At 47.5% G+C, this 13,055-nt stretch overlaps 1 protein-coding gene across 1 annotated transcript in view; it reads right to left on the reverse strand.

Moving 5' to 3' along the window:
* Positions 1-13,055, reverse strand: part of TACC3 (transforming acidic coiled-coil containing protein 3) — a 1,197,606-nt gene that overhangs the window by 1,069,698 nt on the left and 114,853 nt on the right. The gene's annotated exons all lie outside the window — the stretch shown is intronic.

Consider the following 13,055-nt stretch of genomic DNA (forward strand, 5'->3'; position numbering starts at 1 on the left):
GGGCCATCATGGAAGGATATTCCGGAGCACCGCGGAGCCAAAGGATGCTCTACCTCTAGATGTAATATCCAACTTGTAGCGGGAAATAAAGGTATGAGATGAAGCCCAAGTTGCTGCTGAACAAATATCATCCAGAGGAATCCTAGCTTTAAAGGCCGCTGAAGTAGAAACTGACCGGGTTGAATGGGCATGTACTCCCTCCGGTGCGGGCCTTCCAGAAGCTTGATGAGCCAGTAAGATGCACTGCGAAATCCAGCATGATAAAGAAACTTTGGAAATTGGCTTGCCCAAATTGAATTTTGCAAAGGAAATAAACAACGGATCGGATTGCCTATGACCAGCTGTCCTGTTCAGATAAAATCTAAGTTGCCTGTGAACATCTAAGGAATGTAGCTAATATTCACCTTTGTTTTGATATTTAGGAAAGAAAACAGGGAGGTTAATGGATTGATTAATATTTGCTTCAGAAGCTACCTTAGGAAGAAAGGACGGGTTGGTCCTGAGGTATACACGGTCCGGGTGAAAGACCAAGTAAGGAGGCTTGACTGATAAGGCTTGAAGTTCTGAAACTCTCTTGGCCGAGGTAATGGCTACTAAAAAGGCCATCTTGAAAGATAAAAATTTTAGATCTACCGTCGCGAGGTTCAAGGGGAGCGGCCAAGGCCTGAAGGACCAAAGAAAGGTCCCAAGGAGGAACCACTTGCTTTACAGGGGGTCTGAGAAGAAAAGTACCTTTAGGAAAATCTTACAATTTGGCAGACATCAGTGGACTGGAGTCTTGACCAATATGATAATGAGAAATTGCCGCAAGCTGCACTTTGACCGTGGAACTGCTGGCACCATCATTAAAAAGAGTGGTTAAGAAGTCAAGCACCAAAGGAAGGGGAACTGTGAAGGGGTCTAGACCTTGCCGCTCCGCCGAAATGGAGAACCGTTTCCACTTGCTGCGGTAAACTTTCCTGGTAGATGGTTTATGAGCCGTTACCAGGATGGCCTTAACTGGAGACGAAATACCGGGAGTCCTGATCAGGAGTGGAACTGGAGCAGCCAAGCAGTTAGCTTCAGGTTGTCCAGATTCGGGGTTGATAGATGGGACGGGTGAGATATCAGATCCGGAATGGGATCTAGAATCCCAGGAGGATTCACCGAGTGAGACCTTACGAAGGGGAACCAGATCTGTCGAGGCCAGAATGGGGCAATGAGAATCATTCTGCACCCCAACAGAGAGGTTTTCTGAAGAACTTGGAGCATCAGAGACAAAGGGGGGTAAGCATAAAGACGACCGGGGGGGCCAAGCATGCACCAGAGCGTCTCTTGGGGTATCTCCGGGAGGAGGGATTAGAGCGAAAAAACTGTCGCACTTGGTGTTTGAGGGAGACGCAAAAAGATCGCAACAAGGAGTTCCCCACCGAGCGAAGATGCATTTCGCTACCTGAGCATTGAGAGACCATTCGTAGGGGGAGAGAATGGTGCGACTGAGCTTGTCCGCAAGGATGTTGGACCGACCCGGAATATGCGTTTCAATGAGAAAGCAGTTGGTGGAGATTGCCCATTCCCACACTCTCATGGCTTCTCGACAAAGAGGGTAAGACCTGGTTCCCCCCTGTTTGTTGATATACCAGACAGACATGTTGTCCGACTGAATTGCAATAGTTCCCAAGGGAAGAAAGGCCTGAAGTGCTTGCAACGCTAAGAGCACTGCTCTCATCTCTAGAACATTGATATGCAGTAAGGTCTCGGAATCGTTCCACGTGCCTTGGACCGTCCGGCCTGCAAAGTGCCCCCCCCCCCCACCCGAGGCGGGAGGCGTCCGTGGTCACCGTGGTGAGAGGGGGAGAAGCACAAAAGGGGCGGCCTCCGTGGAGATCTGGTGAGTGGAGCCACCACAGGAGGGAACGCTTGCAAGCCTTGCTGATCGCAGTGGGATGATGCATCGGAAGAGCAAGATAAGACCACTGAACTAGGAGTGTCCATTGAAGGACCCGCATATTGAACCTGGCGAGAGGAAGAAGAGCTATCGCTGCTGCCATGGACCCTAGAGCCCTCAGGACCAACTCCGCCGGAACTGAGCTGGAGTTGAAAATGGCCCGCACCTGGAGTTGCAGATTCTGAATTCTGTCCGTAGTGAGGAAGGCTCTTAACCGTCTCGTGTCCAACCTGGCACCTATAAAATCTATGAACTGCGTAGGGGCTAGGTTGGACTTCTCTGTATTTATTGTGATGCCCAGACGTGGAGCTAGATGGAGAAAGGAATCTCGTGCCAATAACAGTAGATGCCTTGTTGGAGCGGTGAGAAACCAGTCGTCCAGGTAAGGGAAGACCTGCACCCCCTGAAGCCTCAGGTGGGCCGCTACCACTGCTAATACCTTGGTGAACACCCTGGGGGCTGTGGTGAGACCAAAGGGAAGGACCCGGAATTGGTAGTGACTGGCTCCCAGCCGGACGCGGAGAAACCTCCTGGAGCGCCTGTCCATTAGAATATGGTAGTACGCGTCCTTGAGGTCTATGGAGCACATCCAGTGATTTTCTCCCAGAAGGGGGAGAATAGACTGTAAGGTAACCATTCGGAACTTCTCCTTGGGAACTGCCAGGTTCAAGAGTGAAAGGTCTAGTACTGGTCGTAGATCCCCAGTCTTTTTTGGCACTAAAAAGAAACTGGAGTAGAACCCTGATCCGATCTGGTCTGGGGGGATGGGCTGGATGGCTCTTTTCTTTAGCAGATGGCCAATTTCTGCTAAAGCGGCCTCCCTCTGACCGGGTGGAACGCCGGGGAGGGACTTCAATTTTGGAAGGTGATAAAATGGGATGCGGTATCCTCTGGATATGATGCGGAGGACCCAGCGGTCTGATGTTATGGACTCCCTGCCACTAGGTGCTCCGAAAAACATCCCCCGACTGTCTCCAGAGTGGAGCAGCCGGGCAACCCTTCAGGGCTGCTGCGCGGGCCGTTCAGAGAAGGGTTCTCTGGACCCAAAGTTCCTGGGAGCCCCTCTGCCCCTGGGGCGGCGTCCTCCCTGTCCTCCTCTGCCACGGAAGGACTGGTTGTCCGGAGCGGGTTGGGACTGCTGCACTTCGAACCACATCTTCTTCTGGCCCTTTTGGTTCCTAGAATAGGGCCTCTCGGGCACAGAGAAGCGGATTCTGACGGCAGACAGCGTTTTCCTGTCCTTTTCGCTCTGGGTCAAAGTTTTGCGAACAGTTTTGCCAAAAAGGGCAGAACCATCGAAGGGAGCGTTCGCAAATGACGCCTTGAAGGGCTCCGCGAAATCCCAATGACGGAGCCAAGCCTGACGTCTAGTAACTAGGCCTGTCCCTGCGGCTCTAGCGGCTCCCTCCGTAGCATGGGACAGTAGCCGCATAGAGGTATTAGTCACGGACCTGAGAGTGGCCATACAGGTGGAGTGCAACAATTTGTCCTCTTCCGACATGGACTCTGGGGGGGATGCAGCGTATTCCTTGATAAGATCGCGCTGCATCCTAATAACATGTGCCAGGTAGTTCAGCGCCCTCACTGAAAAGGTCGCTGAACTAAACATCCGCTTCCCCAAGCGGTCCATCATCCGAGACTCCTTACTCGGGGGGTGGACTGAGGGGCTCTTGAGCAAGTTCCCTCTTGGTGGCTGCCGCCGTCAACATGGCATCTACCGGAGGCCGTTTACTCCAGTGGGCACGGTCAGCCGGGGGACTAAGTATACGGTCAGGCCTTTTGGGGATTGGCTCCACGGTGTCCGGATCCTTCCACGCCCTGGTGGTAATCAGGTCCACCAGGGGGTCGGCAGGTGGTGACACCCAAGAGGTAGACGGGCCCGCTTCAAATGCCTCCAAGAACACGGACTCGTCAGAGGAAGACTTGGGGGCAGACCACCCCCCCCTTATGCATAGCATTTCCATGATGTCTCCAAAGGAGACATCCTCGGGGGGTGATCTTGGGGAGCCTTCCCCTTCCTCCAAATCCGTGTCTTCTGTGAGAGACTTGGGGGAGTCTATGTGCCTCCTTAGACGTATGCTTGCGAGGGGCATCCTCCGGGGGGCTGTCAGAAGATCCCTCGCAAGCAGTGTCATGTTCCAAAGGAACAACTTGGGGCAAAGGAGCGGGCTGTCCCAATGGCCGGATGGTGGAAGCCTGGCCCAGTGCAGACGGAGCCGAAGCAAGTGCCGGGGGTCCGGAAACCCTCAACAGGGCCCTCTCCACTACATCAAAAGCAGAGGGGAGCCGACCACCAAAGGATCCGATAATCGGCTCCCCTAGGATCCGAAGAGTGGATCAGAGCCGGCGCGCACTCGGATCCAAGGGACAGTGCGCCGAAGGAGCACTGATCCCCCGGATCCGGCTCAGATCCAGGCTCCGAGGTCGGATCCGGCACTCGAGGGCAGGGTCGGATCCGGGTACCTAGTACTATCGGCCGACCCACCCCGCCCGGCTGCTCGGCTCCAACTGCTCCGAACCCGGGTAGCGGGTCGGAGAAGGAGCTATAGGTTTAAAGAAAGGGGTCGAGCTCCCCCCCAGAGTGGGGGAGGCAAGAGCACTCCCATCTGCATCTGGGCCTGGATGAACCTTCTCATCATCCGGTCCAGATCAGCATCAGATAAACTGTACGTAGCTCTCGACGAGGCTACTGAGGTAGGCCTGGAGTGCCTCCTCGATGGCCTCGACGGAGATCGGGTCTCCTCCTCCTCAGGTCCCGGTGAAAAGCACACAGGAGACCGGAGCCGAGGAGGGGGAGAACCAGCAGACAAGGAGGCCGGAGGAGAAGCCCGCTTGGCAGGTGGGGCCGAAACAGAGGTCTCGCCCGCTTATGGTGCTTCTCCTCCGTCCTTCTTTCTTGCTTCCCTCCTCCAAACCACTAGAGGGAGGTTGAGTCCCAGGTGGAGGAGGGGGAGCCGGAGAGGAGGGAACCGTAGCCACGGTACCCCCAGGAGCAGTAGCCGGAGCCGTGTCCGGGAGCAAAAGTCCCGCCAGAAACAGCTTCGACCTCCGCTCCTTCAATGCCCTGGGGTTGAACCCTGCACAAATGGAACATCCAGAAGTGAGGTGTTCAACCCCAAGGCATCGAACACACCGAGTGTGGCCATCAGCAGGGGAAAGCTTATGGCCACACTCGGAGCACTTCGAAAAAACAGCCTTAGGTGGTTCAGACATCCTAAGGACACTAGTTATTTTACTCTAATTAGTCTAAAAAAGTAAAGGCTAACTAGCCAAACAAACACAGGCCCAAACACACACTACGCACCAGCGAGGGGAGGGAAACTAAAAGTTATAAAAGTTAATAAAACTAAACAACTTTAAGCTATAAAAGGGGAAACCTATAACTTTCACACAAAACTGACTGAAAAAACCTTAAATTTAACACTGAAATAGCAGTAATTAACACTTACTGTAGAGCTCTCGGAAACCAATCTGGTCACCAGCGCGGCAAACTAGATCTGAGGTCATGAAGGGAGAGCAGGGCATTATGGGTGAGGGGAGGAGCTGAGAGCTCGGATCCATAGCTGGAAAACCATGCCGGTTCGGATCCGATATCGGATCCATAACCCACAGGTTGCAGACAAATGAATCTCCTACTTCAGATTGTTTATTAAACGCGGATACCCCGTCAAATTAGTGGATGATCTCATTGATGAGGTCTCTTCTAAAAGATTGAATGGTTTTTAAACCTTTATTGATTATAAATGATAGTTATAGTATTGTTGAATCAGATGATAGTCATTTGAACACGCATATGGACCATGTAGGTGTTAACCGTAATGAATTAACAGGCCCTAATAGTATTAATCAATTGTGTGTTCCCTTTGATGCTGATATAGCTAGATTGAGTTTTATTACCACTTTTCTATTGATGCCCCTTTATTGAGATCAATTATTTTTAAGAATTGTTTTTTTCTGTTGGATATTTCGATTAGAAATCATGTGGGTGATTCTCCTTTTGTGGTATTTAGGAAAGTTAAGAATTTGAAAGCCCTTCTTGAAAATTGCACCTTAAAATGCCACTTACCACATGCTTGCTGTTGGTGTAAATATATTAATGTTGTTACTTTTTTTGTTATGAATGGCAAAAAATATCACATCAAATGCAAATTCAATTGTAACACAAGGTTTATTTGAGCTCAAGTCTGAAATGCCCTACCTTTTACGTGGGCAAAACCGAAAGACCCATCAAAAACAGAATCTATGAGCATATGCATGCAATTGATAAAATTAACTTGAATAATGCATTGGCTAGACATATTAATGTTTTTCCTAAGAATGAGTTTAGGTTTCTAGTTATTGAAAAAATATTTGACAACATTAGGGGTGGACCATTAGATTTGAAGTTAGATGAGAAAGAAAGTACAGTTTTGTACCTACCATAAATGTAGATATCCGATAGACATGCAACTGCAGTCATAACATGTGGGTTGTCCTGCCTCAGGCAGCCCTCGGTCGGCCGGACTCCAAAGTCTGGGTCCGACGTCGGCTGATGTCGCATTTCTCTCCGAAGTCAGAGCGGCTGGAGTACATAAGCATCAGCCGACGCCATTTTCTTCAGTGTTTCTTGCCCCAGATGCCAGGTGCCCTCCAAGGAAGGCTGTAATCAAATTGGAAGACAAAACAGGATTCCAAACAAATAAATGAGCAATAAAACAAATACACCATAACAGATATCCCCAGCTAAGAGTAAGAGGGATAGGAGTGGACCCTAGGCATAGAGGGGTATGGAGGGAGGGAAAACCCAACTGCAGTTGCATGTCTATCGGACATCTACATTTATGGTAGGTACAAAACTGTACTATGTCCTTCAAGAATGCAACTGCAGTCATAACATGTGGGTGGAATACCATAGCTTAGCTGGGGGAGGAGGTATGCTCTAGGAAAGAGATGGTGTGGCAATCAAACCCTGCAGGACTGCCGAAGCAAAGCCTGCTCTGGATCTGGAATATAGAGGGAGATTGTAGTGTTTGGAAAATGTATGCACGGAGCTCCATGTAGCAGCTTCTAGAATGTCCTTGGTAGGCACCCCTCTTAAAAATGCTGTAGAGGTGGCTGTAGCTCTGGTGGAATGTGGTCTGACATAGGCTGGAACAGTCTTTCCATGAAAGGAATAACAGAATCTGATGCAATGTCCAATCCATTTAGAAATAGTCTGTTTTGAAATTGCTTTTCCTTGGACTGCAGGGGCGTAAGCTACAAAAAGTTGTTCAAACTTCCTACTGGCCTTGGTTCTGTCCAGGTAGTATCGAAGTTGTCTGTGAGTGTCCAAGGTATGCAAAAGTCTTTCCCCCTTATTCTCAGGATTGGGGAAGAAAGCAGGCAGATGAATGGCTTGATTTAGAGAAACCCTAGATACCACCTTTGGCATAAAAGTAGGGTTGGTCCTTAATGAAACCCTGTCTCTGTGGAAAATAATAAAGGGTGGTATTGCCATTAGGGCCTGTAGCTCCGAAACCCTTCTTGCTGAGGTAATTGCCAACAGGAAAACTGTCTTCCATGAGAGAAATTGCAAGTCAACTGAAGCTGCTTGCTCAAAGGGAGGTAGAGTCAGTTTTTCTAAGACAAAATTGAGGTCCCAGGCTGGCACTGGGGCCTTTCTTGGTGGCTTAATGTTCTTGATTCCCCTGAGGAATTGTCTTAGTAAGGGGTGAGAGAAAACAGGAGGATCAGTGTTGTATCTAGCTGAAATAGCAGATGCATGTATCTTTATGGAAGAATATGAGAGGCTGCTCTTTAACATATCAGCCAAATATTCCAAGATAAGTGGGATGTTCAGCAATGATGCATCATGTCCCTTGCTGGTATTCCAATTGCTGAATCTTTTCCACTTTGCTAAGTAAACCTTTCTGGTGAATGGTCTTCGAGCCTCTGTTAGTATCCGCTGAACTTCCTTGGAGAGAGATAAGCTGAAGTTATTTATGGGATCTCCCAGGCTGTTAGCTGCAGTGTCTGAAGGTTTGGATGCAGTGTTTCGAAATTGTGTTGAGTCAAAAGTAGAGGCCACTGAGGGAGGGCCCACCTCCTGGTGTGACATATGCTCCGTAGTAGTGGGTACCAGTGTTGTCTTGGCCAATCCGGAGCTATTATGATTCCCTTGGGCTTCTCTGCTTTGATCTTTAGTAATACTGAGGTCATCAGTGGCAGAGGTGGGAATGCATAGATTGCTAGGGAGTTCCAGTTGAATGAGAGGGCATCTATTTTCCAAGCTTTTGGATGGTATGTCCTTGTGCAAAATTTTGGTAGAAGATGGTTGAGGTGAGAGGCAAACAGGTCCACTTCTGGCTTGCCCCATGTCGAAGTGAATTGTCTGAAGGCCTTCGGATGTAACCTCCACTCGTGTGGATCTGTGAAATTCCTGCTTAGGCTGTCCGCCAACACATTGTCTTTTCCTGGAATAAACTAGGATTGTAACTGGATGTTTAGGCTCAGTGATTTCTCCCAAAGCTGCATTGTCAGTCTGCAAAGGGGGTAAGAGTGGGTGCCCCCCTGCTTGTTTATGTACCACATCACAGTGGTGTTGTCTGTCCGTATCATTAAATGGCCTTGCTGGAGTTGGTGTTGAAAAGCCTCGATAGCATGCATTACTGCCAGCATTTCCTTTTGGTTTATATGCAGATGTGTTTCCTTTGGAGACCATTGTCCTTGTATACACCTGCCTTCCATGTGCCCCATCCAAGGTCTGAGGCGCCTGTAGTCATGGTCTGTGTTATCTGTGGTTTTTGAATGACATACCTGTGTTTTCCTGGCTCACCGAGGCCCACCATAGGAATTCCTTTTGTAGGCATGGAATGAGTGGTATGATAGTCTCCAAGTTGTTGCTGTGTTGAGACCAAATGCTTTTAGGTACCATTGAAGCTTTCTCATGTGTAGTTTTGCTAATGGAACCAGTAGAATGCAGGATGCCATGTAACCCAGGGCCTGTAGGAATCTCCTTGCAGTCATCTGGGTGAGTTTTGCTAAACCTTTGAAGTAATGAGTTAACTTCTCTTGCTTGTCTTCTGTCAGGTAAGCCATCTGAGAGGCTGTGTCTAGTTTGGCTCCTAAGAAGATTATTTGCTGGGATGGCTGCAGTCTTGACTTTTGGAAGTTGACTGTGTATCCCAGAGCTTGAAGTAATCGTATGACATAATCCAGGTTTTTGTCAACATCAATTTGTCGTCCGCTTGTATGAGGCAGTCGTCCAGGTACGGGTAAATTTGTATACCCTGGAGCCTGCAATGAGCAATTACTGAAGCCAGGCATTTTAAATACTCTGGGTGCAGTAGATAAGCCAAATGGCAATGCTGAGAATTGATAATGCTCTGGCCCTGCAAGAAATCTGAGGTATCTTCTGCAGCTGTGTCTGATAGGGACATGCAGGTATGCCTCCTTGAGGTCCAGAGTAATCAGCCACGACTCCTTGCCCAGCATGGGAAGGAGTTGCTGTAGAGTCAGCATTTTGAACTTTGGTACTATGAGAAAGGTGTTTAATGCGGACAAGTCCAGTATTGGTCTCCATTGAGATTCTTTTCTTGGAACAAGGAACAGTCTTGAGTAAAACCCCTGTTCTTGTTCTTGTTGTGGAACTCTTTCTATTGCTTTCATTCGAGTCAGCAGAGTGATTTGCTTGATAGCCTCTGCCCTTTGATGTTGTGGTAGGTTTGGCATGCCTTGTTTTCTTGGTAAGGTATGAAAATGAAACCTGTACCCTCGGTCTATAATGTCCAAAATCCATTTGTCCTTTGTCAGTCTGTGCCATTTTTCTGCAAACAGAGATAATTTCCCACCCAAAGGAGCTTCTAGTTGTTCCCTGGTAGGCGGTAGTACAGGAAAGTCATTGAGTTTGTGGTTGATGGGCAGGTGAAACCCCTGCGTCACTTCTTTGATTTCCTGGCTGCCATTGTCGTCCCCTGTAAAAGCCTCTGTATTGGCCTCTTCCTCGGCCACGTCTGTTCTTACCCCTTTGAAACTTTTCTGGATTAGGAAAGGGCCAGTTTTTTGAAGGCCAATTCCTACTGAATCTGGGGGGTTGAACCTGGAGGAAATCTTTCACAGTCTGAACTGATTTTGCTTTTTCTTCGATGGTCTTTAACACATCCTTAGCATTTGCACCAAAAAGCTTGTTCTTTTCCAAAGGTGCATCCAGAAGTTTTGCTTTTACATGATCTGGTAGAGGTTGATCTTTTAACCAAGCATGTCTACGAATCACTGCCCCTGTCATAGCTGCCCTACATGAAGCTTCCAGTGCATCATATCCACACTGCAGGAAGTGATTGCTTACTTGCTGAGTGTTATGTACAGCTTCCTGCAAAGTCTTCCTGTCTAAAGGATCAGGAGAAGCTAATGTTTTTTGTAAATCTTCTAAGAGATAATCCTGATATTGGAACATATGAAAAAGGCAATTTAAAGCTCTCATAGATAAGGTGGTGGATGTGTAAACCTTTTTGCCCCATCTCTCTAATGACCTTGCTTCCCTGTTGGAGGGCAAAGGATTTGTTGAGGTGGAGGCTGAAACTCCTTTAGGCCCCTGTGAAATAGTTTCCAAATCAGCAGTATGGGCCCTGAATAAATGGGAATGAGTTTCTTGGACCCTGTAATACCTGTCTGGCTTGGCTGGAGCAGGAGGAAGAGAATCTGGGGTAGCACTAGCGTCAGAATACAAATCATCTAGAACATCAAGTACAGGAGGAATAGCTAAGGGCCTGTGCTGAGGCTTCTTAAGGAAAGTCCTAAGGCGTTTCCTAGAATCAGAATATTCCTGACCCTGCCACTTGAAATGTTCCCTCATGGTGTGCAGCACTTCCCCAAAAGAAATATCCTCAGGAGCGGAGGCTGAAGGGATGGAATCTTCTGCATCCGAGTCCTCATAGGTCTGGAAGAGCTCTTCCTGGCTATCAGAGTGGACAGAGCCCTCAGAGTCTTCATCTGAAGGAGTAGAGTCAGAGGTTTCAACCCGGGGCCTTTTATCAGGAGGAGGCTGGGATGCTCTCTCAAGATGGGCCTGTGAACCTCTAATCATGGAAATTAAATCAGCAGCCATGGACATAATTTGTGTCTCCGGAGTCGGCTGAGGTAAGGATTTAGAAGTAATATGTTTTGTTGGCTGCCTTAGCCCTAGTGTAGGCCTTAATAGACATGGCCATAGGAGGCCTGGCAGCTCCACGTGCAGGAGTGACCTTGTCTACAGCAATGGTCTCGGTATCCGGAGGAAAGTCTATAACTGGCGGAGTAATTACTGGAATCGGAGTCGTCGGTAATGCGGTGTCTTCGGTTCGAAGCGGTGGAGAGACCGTCTCAGAGGGAACCGGAGCACTCGCGCTAGGTTTTGGCGTGGAGTCGGTGGTAGAAGCGGGCCGAGGATGTCGGTCCCGGTCTTTTCGCTTTTTGGGAGTTTGCGATGTCGGAAGATCCGACGGCATGGTGTAAGCAAATTTATCGCCGAAAAAATCTTCAGCGAACTCCGCCCGGCGCCTGAGAGTGAGCTTGTTGAAGCGAGCACAGGCTACGCAGGCCGAGACGTCGTGGTCTGGGCCCAGGCAAGGGAGGCAGTAAGAGTGGAAATCCTTATGAGGTATTTGTTTACCACAAAAAAGACAATCGCATCGGCTGAGGCAAGAAAAGGTCCACAACGGGGTACTTAGCTTTTTTGATGACTTCGGTATCGTAGAATACAGGAGCTGACCGACCGGCACTTGCGAACTGCTTCTGCTTCGGGCACCGCGCGGCAAGAAAGACTGAAGAAAATGGCATCGGCTGATGCTTATGTAACCAGTCGCTCTGACGTCGGAGAGAAATGCGACATCAGCCGACGTCGGACCCAGACTTTGGAATCCGGCCGACCGAGGGCTGCCTGAGGCAGGACAACCCACATGTTATGACTGCAGTTGCATTCTTGAAGGACATCTTACTGAAACGGAACGCCTTAGCTCCTCCGGGCTTGAATGATTCAGTTTCTGTTAAAAGTATTTTGAAACTGAGGGCTTTGATCAGATAAGGTTACAAATATATATATATATATATATATATATATATATATATATATATATATATATATATATATATACATACATATATATATATATATATATATATATATATATATATATATATACACACACATATATATATATATATATATATATATATACATATATATATATATATATATATATATATATATATATATATATATATATATATATATATATATATATATATATATATATATATATATATATATATATATATATATATATTCCTTATAATATATTAAAATGAGAGATACATTTTTTATTTATATATTCTCATGTGTTCATATATATGTATATTCATGACTTGATATATTCATTGCTTTTAACACATTTACATATTTGCATTCTTTGAACAGATTGTATTTACTTGTCATTTTACCATGCAGGTGGTTTGCAACTTTAAATTGAGGCTTGATTTATTTAGTAAGGAAATGATATCATGATTTGTAAGTTTATATAAGTGCATTTATTTTTTCTTATCTTTGTCTGAAGAACTTTGCTAATTTCAGTAAACGAAAGCGCTAACTTTTATTTTTATTGTTGGATTCAGTGTGGTTTGTTCTCTATTTTTTACCTGTTTGACTTTTTTAGCAGCTTTTCTATCTCCAGTGCTGCTTCCTCCTCCTGTGCAGGTGGAACATCCGGGAAGAGTTTTGGTTGGGAGGGGTGGTGTTACAAAAGGGATAGAATAACCTCTGGATATGATTTTTAACACCCAACAGTCTGTTGTAACAGACTCCCACTACGTTGGGTGTAACGAAAGACAGCCCCCGACTGCATCCAAAGACGAGCAGCCAGTCAACCCCTCAGGGTTGCTGCGCAGGTCTGTCTGAGAATGGTTCTCAAGAAGCGAAGTTCTTCGGACACACACTGCGCCAGCATCTGTCGTAACCCCCTCTGCCTCTGGGGGAAGAAGAGTCCAGAGTGTCCCAGGAGAACTGAGATTTCCAGAACCACATCATCTTTGCCCCTAATTGATTCCTTAAGAAGGATCTCTGAGGGGCGGAGAAGAGGATCCCGACAGCAGACAACATCTTCCCATCCTTCTCACTCTGGACTAGTGTCTCTCACACAGA

This window comes from Protopterus annectens, chromosome 2.part1 (genome assembly GCF_019279795.1).
Source record: "Protopterus annectens isolate FY-2018-M chromosome 2.part1, PAN1.0, whole genome shotgun sequence".
Classification (NCBI taxonomy): Eukaryota; Metazoa; Chordata; order Ceratodontiformes; family Protopteridae; genus Protopterus; species Protopterus annectens.